The sequence below is a fragment of the Melospiza melodia genome, chromosome 16 (assembly GCF_035770615.1).
Source record: "Melospiza melodia melodia isolate bMelMel2 chromosome 16, bMelMel2.pri, whole genome shotgun sequence".
Taxonomy (NCBI): domain Eukaryota; kingdom Metazoa; phylum Chordata; class Aves; order Passeriformes; family Passerellidae; genus Melospiza; species Melospiza melodia.
Window position 1 is genome coordinate 1,191,855 of NC_086209.1, and position 9,207 is coordinate 1,201,061.

The window sequence follows — 9,207 nt, forward strand, 5'->3', positions numbered from 1 at the left end:
CAGGAATTAATGGGCTCATGAACGGAATGTGAGTCTGAGTGGTTTAGGGAGAATGTCACTTCTAACAGCTGGCGTGGGAACCAGGTACATGAGTGGCTGCAGGAAGGTGGTGGGTGGAAGAGCAGAGTCCAGCCTGGCTGCAGCTGTGTGGGATTCACAAACACCCCCAAAGTGCTCATGAGATAACTGGGGCACTGATGGGATTGGCACACTGTTAGCAGTATGGGGATTACAAACTCCAGGGCTAAGTAAACCAGGTAGCACAGGCTGTGCTGTGATGGGCTACTATTCAACCAGCTGGGAATTGCTCATCAGAAGCTGGTGCAGAGCAAAAGAATAAACAGCATAAATAACTTTAGAATGAAGTAAAAGTTTGTTATAAGTTTAATGTAATTAAGGTAAATTAGTCATTACATAATGGTGAGACATGGACATGTAACAATGCCCTTTGGGTCAGTCTTATTTGCGTGGCCTTTATGAGTAAGAGCTGCTGGGATCCCTCTGTGGTGTAAGTGGGTGCACGATGAGGGGAGCACCTGCACCCTAAGTGATTGGACTTGTGTTCCTGAGCACAGCCTCTCTCACTCTCCAACATCCAGGCTGGGTTTCCTCAGGGACAGGAATAGTCTCAGCACAAAGAGAGAAGACAAGGCAAGATGCTTTCCTGTCAAAGCCTCATTATTCAAATTCAAGCTCCTCTTCAAAAACCAGAATGTCAAGAAACAGCACAGCTCAAGCACCAGTGCTCTCGTGGGAGAAATGTTAAAAGTGGGATCTTAAGCATCTAGTTTCTGTAACACAGGAAAGCCTTAGGTTGGTTGTGCCCTGATGGATTCCCCAGGATGACTTCAAAGGAGCCTCTCTCCCCAGCCCCCAGCTCATCACCGGTGTGGGGTTTCATCTGAGGAGCCAAAGCCCAGGGGACAGAGAGGAGCCCCTTAGAAGCTGAGGTCCTGGGAGGCCTTGGAGGGGTGGTTTTGGTTTCAGCAGCACATGGTAAACCTCATGCTCAGCCCTTTCCATTTCCATGCTGTGTAACAGTCTCCCTGCTGCTCGCCTGAGTAGCGCAAAGGTGCCTGGCCAAGGTAGTGCCCCCAAGGTGGGGGAGGCACAAATGACCTTCCTTACCCCAAAGAACTTCTTTCCTTGAGCACTGCTTTGGGAGATGTGTGAGCAGGGAAAGACAGCCCTGGTCCCAGACCCTCTCCTTGGAAGAACATCCTGCCTGCTCCCTGTTTGCTCCCTGGGGGACAAATAGCCCTGTTTGTCTGCTGCAGCCTGGCTTGTGCTAGGTATCTTGCAAGGCCTCAATTTAAACAATGAGGGACTTCAACTTCAGATCACAACCTGACACCAAATAAAGGACAAACCTCATACAGCTGAGCTGGGCTGTATGTCCATTGGCAGTGTCCTGCCCTTGGGAGGCTGCTTGAGAGTGTGGGCACTCCAGGGACAGCAGGGAACAGGGTGGCTCACAGGTGGATAGTTGTCTCCACGGGAGGACAGAATTCCCAGACCCAGACTGGTGCCAGGGCTGTGGCTGTCCCAGGGCTGTGTCTGGACTCAGCACTGCTGTTGCCCACAGGAAGGGCCTTGTTCCCAGGTCTCTGCTCCCATATTTCAGAGCTGGGGTTTTAAGCCCTTGCAATTTCCCAGTGAAGGAAATCCCTTGGCACCCTGATCTTTGGCACCCTTTGAGTGCTTTGCGGCATTCCTGGGAAGAGGGGTACCTGGCTGGGAAATGAAGGTGATTTTTCTGCACTGTGTTCCTGTGGGCTCACATAAACCCATTCTAAACTCTCTGAGGATCCAGAGACAGGAGTGAGGAGAGAAGGGCAGAATTCAGCCCCACCATCAGAAACAGCCCTTGCTTGGATGTATTGTCAAGCATCCTCAGGGCTCATCAGGGGTGGGAATAACCTGCTTTTCCTTCTCTACTGCTTCCTTTCCATTAGCATCAAGTTTCAGCAGTGTGCTGGCACCATGAGCTTTGGTTGCTGCTGTCTGGGACACTCCTGTGTCCATGTGAAGTCCTGCTAAGGCTGACCTGGAGGGGACTTCCTGCCAGAGCATAAGGACATGGACCTGAGGTGACAGCAGGCATCTTGCTGGGTGAGGGCTGCCTTGGTCAAGGTCTGTTCAGCACAGATTGTTTTGTCCATTAATTGCTGGTGCATAACCAAGGCACATTCAGCATCAGGTGTATCCCACACAAGGGACCTCAGGAGATGCTGATGGACCTGACACATTGAGCAGAGTCAGCCTGGTCCCTCTTGCCCCTCGTGATGTTGGTGCACGCTCTGGGTATGCTTTCCCAGTCTCGGACTCCTCTTGGCTCTCCCACATCTTCTGGTGCTAAGGAGGGTGTCAAGGGCCACGCTGGAGCACGGGGGCAGACTCCCAGTCACCTCTGCCTCGGAGCAGTCCCTCACTATTGTCAGAGTGCTGCTCCGGTGTCGCTCCTGCAGAGCTGCGTGCCCCAGCTGTGTCCAGCTCTGGGGGCACGTGCCCCTCGGGGACAGGCTTAGGAGGAAGGAGCTGGTGATGCCAGGAGAGAGACACCGGCTCGTGCTGCCAGCTGGATGCCTCAGCATAGCCAGAACACGGCACCAGCTCCCAGCACTGGGCCCTCACCCCATCCTGGGGCACGGCTCCAGCCATCCTTACAGTGTAACTTTCAGGATTTTAATTAAATGCCCATGAAACACTCATTTGAGATGCTTAATTTAAAGTGAGAGCTAATTAATATTATGGGCCTGGGCCACCTCTGTTTCATTTCTGAGTTAATTCCTGGTCTGTGCTGGTGGAGGTGCAGAGAGCAAGGAGTCTCTGGCTCCTAGGACAGTCTAGACAGCCCTAGCTGTGAGTGTGGCTGGTGGCCCAGGCAGAGCCTGGTGGCCCTGTGTGGGGCTGGTGGCCCTGTGCAGGGCTGGTACCTCACTCAACCTCCTTGCCAGGCTGGCTCTCACTCCAGCTCAGCTGAGCAGGAGGAAAATAGGGCTGAGTTGGGCCCCTGTCCCAGCTGGTGCCACAGGGCTGGACTCACACCCAAGCACCCCATTCCAGGGACAGGCTCTGCTCTGCAGCAGTGTCCCTGCTTCCAGGGACTGGCTCAGCATGGCATTGCCTCACACATTGTTTGCCAACCTTGCAAGAACCTTTTCCCCCACTTCAGAGCGGATTTGCTTTCTCATGGCTGGCCTCCCCAAGATCCCCAGTACCTTTGCATTGATTCCCATGGCCATGGGAGCTTGGAGGAGCTTCTCCAGCAGCATCTGCTCAGCTTGGGGATGCTCAGAGCACTCTGTCCAGCCTCCCAGTCCCAGGGTGTCCCTGATTATGATCTCATTGGGAAAAACATAGAGGGGCAGCCAGCCTCCACCTGCTCCCTACACCTGTGAGCCAAATGGCCGCCAAGGGGGACAGCAGTGGCACTTGGCAGAGCCCCTTGCTGCTGGCTGCAGGGACACTGGGAGCCAGCCCACGAGACCTGGAGAGCAAAGCTCCCGCCAAGAGCAGCCCAGGGCTGAGGAAGGGACAGAATTCCCTGCTAGAGCTGACACCATGCCTGAGGCATGGGAGGAGAAGGTAGGAGGAAGGGGTGGTCTGTCTCTCCCATGCTTCAGACCCACTGGGAAGGGGCTGTGGGTGGCTCTGGTGAAGGTGTCCAAGTATCCAAGTACTGGGGTCCTGCTGGAGCCCCTGGCATGGTGACCCCATGCCTGCAGGGCTGCATGCACCACAGGGAACACAGATGGGTTGTTTTTGAGGGCCTGGCAGACCTGCAGTCTCCTGCTTTATGGCTGACTGTAAAGGGCCTGCTATAAACTGTGATTGAAAACATGAATCATTTCACTAATTAAACAGAGTTAATTCCATGCCAGGAAATCTGTCTCCTTGTCAGGATCTTTGTTTTCAAATGGGAATAAATCTCAGGCAAAGCTAAAGATTGGCTCCTGAACGCTTTATCACCAAGCAGCAGTGATTTATCCTGCGATTTACCATGGCACCAGAGAAAGAACAGAATTAATAATAAATATTCATTTCTAAGCCACGTGTGCTAGTTTGAAAGACAAGTGTCTTCTAGGGAAGGCAGGAACCTCCCTTGGAATGGAGAATGTAAAACCCCCCTCTCCGAATTATTATAATTTTGAAATTAAGGGGCTCTTAGGTAAAGATATGAGCATAGGGATAATAGTTCTTTACTGGTATGTATAACAAGGCAAACAAGAGGGCATTCAGGGTTCGGGATTCCCAGGCACTCGGGGTTTGACATTCCCGGGGCACTCCAGGTTCGGCATTCCCAGGGCACTCAGAGTTCGGCATTCCGGGGGCACTCGGGGTTTGGGATTCCTGGGACACTCCAGGTTCGGCATTCCCGGGGCTTTTGGGGTATGGGATTCCTGGGGCACTCGGTGTTTGGTATTGCCGGGGCACTCCAGGTTCGGGATTCCTGGGGCATTCAGGGTTCGGCATTCCCGGGGCACTCGGAGTTTGGCATTCCCGGGGCACTCGGGGTTCGGGATTCCTGGGACACTCCAGGTTCGGGATTCCCGGGGCACTCGGGGTTCAGCATTCCCGGGGCACACGAACAGATGTTGCTCGGTCCCTCAGGGCTGAGCTCCAGCAGTGCCGGTGATTTCTTCCCCCAGTAAGCAACAGCCTGCCCATCCTCCTACGCCAAAGAGCAAGAGAGCAGCTGCCCCAACTCTCTCTTTTTACCTGCTCCCCATCCTAGCGGTACCTCTGCCCCTCAGAGAGAAACTTTCAGAGAAAAAAAAAAGGTATAGTCAGATGCTCTATTCTTCTTCGGACTTCAGACACTGTCTTTTGTCTTTTTTAATTACCATAAGTATCCATAAGTTAGTTAGTTAGTTTCTTAGCAACTTATAGGAAAAAAAAAATCTGTAAGTAAAATAAAAAGAAAAAAAAAAGGAGGCAAAAAGAAAAAAAAAAAAAAAAAAAAAAAGAAACCCATCCCCCAACACCACACCAAGCCTGGAAATGTCTAAACACCTACCAGAGCAGCATTACCATTCCACGTTCGATTTGGCTTGAGAGCAACTCGCCAAGGCCAGCCTGGTGTGGTGAGGAAGATGAGGGCACTTTGGCCACTGCCCTGTCTGGCAGGCTCGGTCAGGGGGGGTTGTGTGCTCCTCCCACATCGGCTGGTGAGGATGACAAGGAGGGCCACAAAGAGAGCTATTTGTGCTTTAGAGCTTGTAGCAAAGCATCAATCGATGTGCTGCCCTACTCTGCATTGCACTGGTTCCTGCTGAGAGCAGTTTGGGTAAGGGTGGCTTGATGCTCATATCCCCTCTGAATCACCAGACTCTGGGCATGGCCTGATTCAAGGTGGGAAGGAGATTCTCTGGATAGCCTAGGTTTCAGGAGGGGTATGCAGGTGGCCCAAGTCCCCATCCTGACCAGGTCTTTGTTCACTGTGGCCATGAGCCTCTCTCCTCCTGTCCCAGCAAGCTGGGACTCATGCTGTCCTCATGGGGCGTGGTGTACCCACGCTCTTTGCAAAGAGCCTTGGCACTTATGCATGACAGTAAATCCCTGCAAATGCTGCTGGCAGATTTCTTTCCAGTGCTGGGAGAGCTGGAGGACCACATCACAACGGTAATGTTAATATCACAATGGTAACATCACTATGGCTGCAGCACTGTGCAGGTACAGCAGCCTATGGTGGGCTTTTTCTAGTGGGGTCCTGTGGTGGGAGCACAGGTTCTGCCAGCCCCCAGTCCTAAGGCTGTGCCTGGTCCCACCAGCTCCCATTTGCTTGTAGTGCCTCATTGGTATTTACAGAAGGTTTCCAGGGAGTTACCTCACATCCACCAGTTAGTGTCTCAACAATGACAGAGCCTGCATAAACACTGGAACAAGGCACGAGCAAACAATGACAAATAGTGCAAGGTGTTCACCTAGGAAGATCCTCTGACCTGTGTTAGCAGCATCTGCACAAGGCAAGAGACGACGTGGAGCAGCTCAGAGCAGTGGGTGCTGCAGCTGAAGCCAGATGTTCATGTTACTACAATGAGGGGGAAGGAACCCCAGCCCTGAAGGAACCTCCTTCTCCTCAGCCTGCGCTCTCTGAGTGGATTTATTTGCAATCATGTCTTTGCAGCAGCTCAGCCAAGCAGCCCACAGCATGCTGGAAGGACCATTATGGTGGGATGTGACTCTGTGTCTTAGGTTGGAAAATGCAAGATGTGGCTGGGGGTGTGTATTCTATTACCATCTGTTTTAGACATGGGGCAGTTATCCTCTGTAAATTGGGCCACCTGTTAAAACCAGGTGGGGCAGTTTCCTTTCTCTCTCCCACACCAACCCTCCCTGCAGGAGATCTCTGCTGTCCGTGGCCACTGAGTGTCCCTGCAGGGCTGATCCAACCCCACCATCCCATGGGGAGATGGAGCCAAGCATTCCTGCCTGGATCCAATCTGAGCCTGGCACAGCACAGCAGCCTTTGCCCCCTGCACTGCCAGAGGAGCAGCTTTCTGCTGCCCTGCATGGCCAGAGGGAGCCCAGGCCCATCTGCAGCAGCCCTGGAGCTGCAGAGGAAAACTCCCCCCTTGTGCAGGATCCCTGCTGCAGCAGAGCCACAGCTGGCACTGCAGGAGGGCTGAGCCCCCATGGCATGGGGCTGGGACACCGCCCTGGCACACAGGGGGCAGGGCTTGCTCTCACTCTGGCAATATTGTCTTGTATTACTCACATATCTTTGCCGAGATAGAGAGCCCCTTAATTTCAAAATTGTAATAATTTGGAGAGAGGGGGCTTGCATTTTCTGTTCCAAGGGAGGCTGCTGCCTTCCTTAGCAGACACCTGTCTTTTCAAACCAAGGCACTCTGGGATGCCAGAAGAAGCTGCTTACGGCTGGGGCTGTAGTGCAGTTGTCGTGGAACACATCCCCAGATTGGCTTGTCCACTGTAGATGTGGCCCCAAGCCCTCATCTGGTTTATAGAGGGTACCAAGTAGGGATGTCACTGCCTCAGGACCATAGGGCTCACCAGGATTCTGGTGGTGCATCCTTGTGCACTGCTGTGCCTGTATCCATCGCTGCTTGAAGGCTGTGGAGAGACCAAACCCCTCTCAGCTCTGCAGAAGGCTTGGGGCTCCATGGAGGACCTGCAGAGAGGACTGGGGGACGTGCTGTGTCCCCCACTACCTGTTTGTCCTGCAGCAAACCAGGTTGGGATCTCTTCTTCACAGCCCAAAATCCCAGCACTACCCCAGTTGTTTTCTGCTGCCTTCAGAGCACTGGGAGGGAAGGATGGGGGCTTGTCATTGTCAAAATGATGTTAATTGGCTGCTCAGACTTCCTTCTGCAGCCCACTCAGACTTCCCCTGAGCCACTCCAGTCCTGACAGAGTTTGCAGGTGCACTCAAGCCCGCTTTGGGACCTGGGGTACATCTCCATCCCATTCCAGAAGGGAACTGGGGAGCACTGCCCGGGGTATGACTGGGCACCTCGAGACTCACACTGGGAGAATGGGAATCAGGGAAGGGTTTGCACCCACATCCACACCCATATCTACACAGATGTGAGTGAGTGTGCTGTGACCCACCGTGGCCAGTGCAGGGACAGGGATGTGCCGCTGGGCACGGGGACGAGTGTGTCTTGCTGCAGAGCGTGGCTGACATGGGGCTCTGCAAACCAGCTCTGCCATTCCAGGTGCTGGGTTTGCTCTGAGTGTCTTTATCCAGCAGCAGCAAACAGCAATGAGGTAATTAGAGCTAAACCATGGAGTGCAGCAGGAGAGCACTGCCCTGCGCTGCCGGGAGCTGTGCTGTGCTTGGAGTTGCTCTTCCCACAGAACTAGGCCTTGTCTCCTGCACATGTGCTGATATAAAACTTGCTCCCTGGGTGATTTTGAGTGACAGGAAGAAAACAACTTTATTACCTTGAAAAACCACCAGCACTCATCACTTCTGCTGCAAGGCAGGTGGGCACTGCCAAGAGTGAGAACCAGATCAGGAGCAGGCAGTGGCTGGGGGCAACTGGAGAGGGATCTGGCAGTGCCCTGGGGCAGCAGAGCTGTCATCAGCAGTGCAGGGAGCTGGGGGGCTCTGAGTTGTGCCTGGGCTTCCCAAAAAGCCCTTTCAACACCTTACTCCCTTTCAGCTCAACTACCTCCAATCTTCAGTCCACAACTTGTATCACTGCCAGATGTTTTCTCCTGCTGTAAACAAGGGATTTTCAAGGAGATGATTTTCAAAACCCATTTGTATAGTGAAGAGCAGTAGATGAGAATATCACTGACAGTACAAAAGGCCTGGGAAGGATGTGAATGCTGCTGGAAAAGTTTTTTAGGTGAGTAGATGCTCAGGATTGTTTTGCCAATGTTTTCAAAGCATGTACCATTTATGCACAGGGTGCTCTAAGTCACCCGTGATGGCCCTGAGGGGCTCAGTTCTTGCCTCCAAAACACACAGAGGGACTTACTAGAGAAAATTTTAACAAACACTTTTGATGGTTTCAACAGTTTCTTGCTGTCTGGGAGACACATCAGTGTGTCCTGGCCAGAGCGTCAGGCAACACAACCTGCATTTTTTGTTGGCTACTACTAATAAACAGCTTCAGAAATGGTTCAAAGGGTCACAGTCATCAAGAGGTCACTTGTGTTGTTCTAACATAGGTCTGAAAAGGGGTGAAAAGGAAGGTTTGGGACCCTGGGGATGATGACATCCTAGTGTGCTGGTGAGGACTGTGAGGGCTGTGGGCCCTATAGGTCCAGGGGTAAGTACAAGGATGATGCTGTGTGTGGCCAGGATGATGCTGTGTGGGGTGCAGGGGGGGATATGGCTGCAGCACCAGTTAGGCTGGGCTCTCTGGTCTCAGGGTGCTGGCAGAGCAGGCTGACCAAGTGTTCTGGGGACCTCCACAGCCCTGTGCTCACTTTCCCCCCTTCCTCTGCACCCCATCCCATCTCTGTTCTGTTTCTGTCAGTCTCTGGCTGTTTCAAGCTCTTTTCCAGGGTGGGCTGTCAGGCTGGCTGTGGTTTGAAGCAGAAGCTCCTGACATACCATAAGCACGTGGTGAATGGAGAGAGTCTGCAGGAGCAGTGGGAGATGTGGTGAAATGCTGCGGGCGCAGCTTTGAGCTGGCAGCAAGGTGGGAGCCCCCGGAGTGAGGGGTGGGCTCTGTGCAGTGGCTGCATCCCCTCAGCACCCTGAGCAGGAGCCAGCTGCTGGGATAC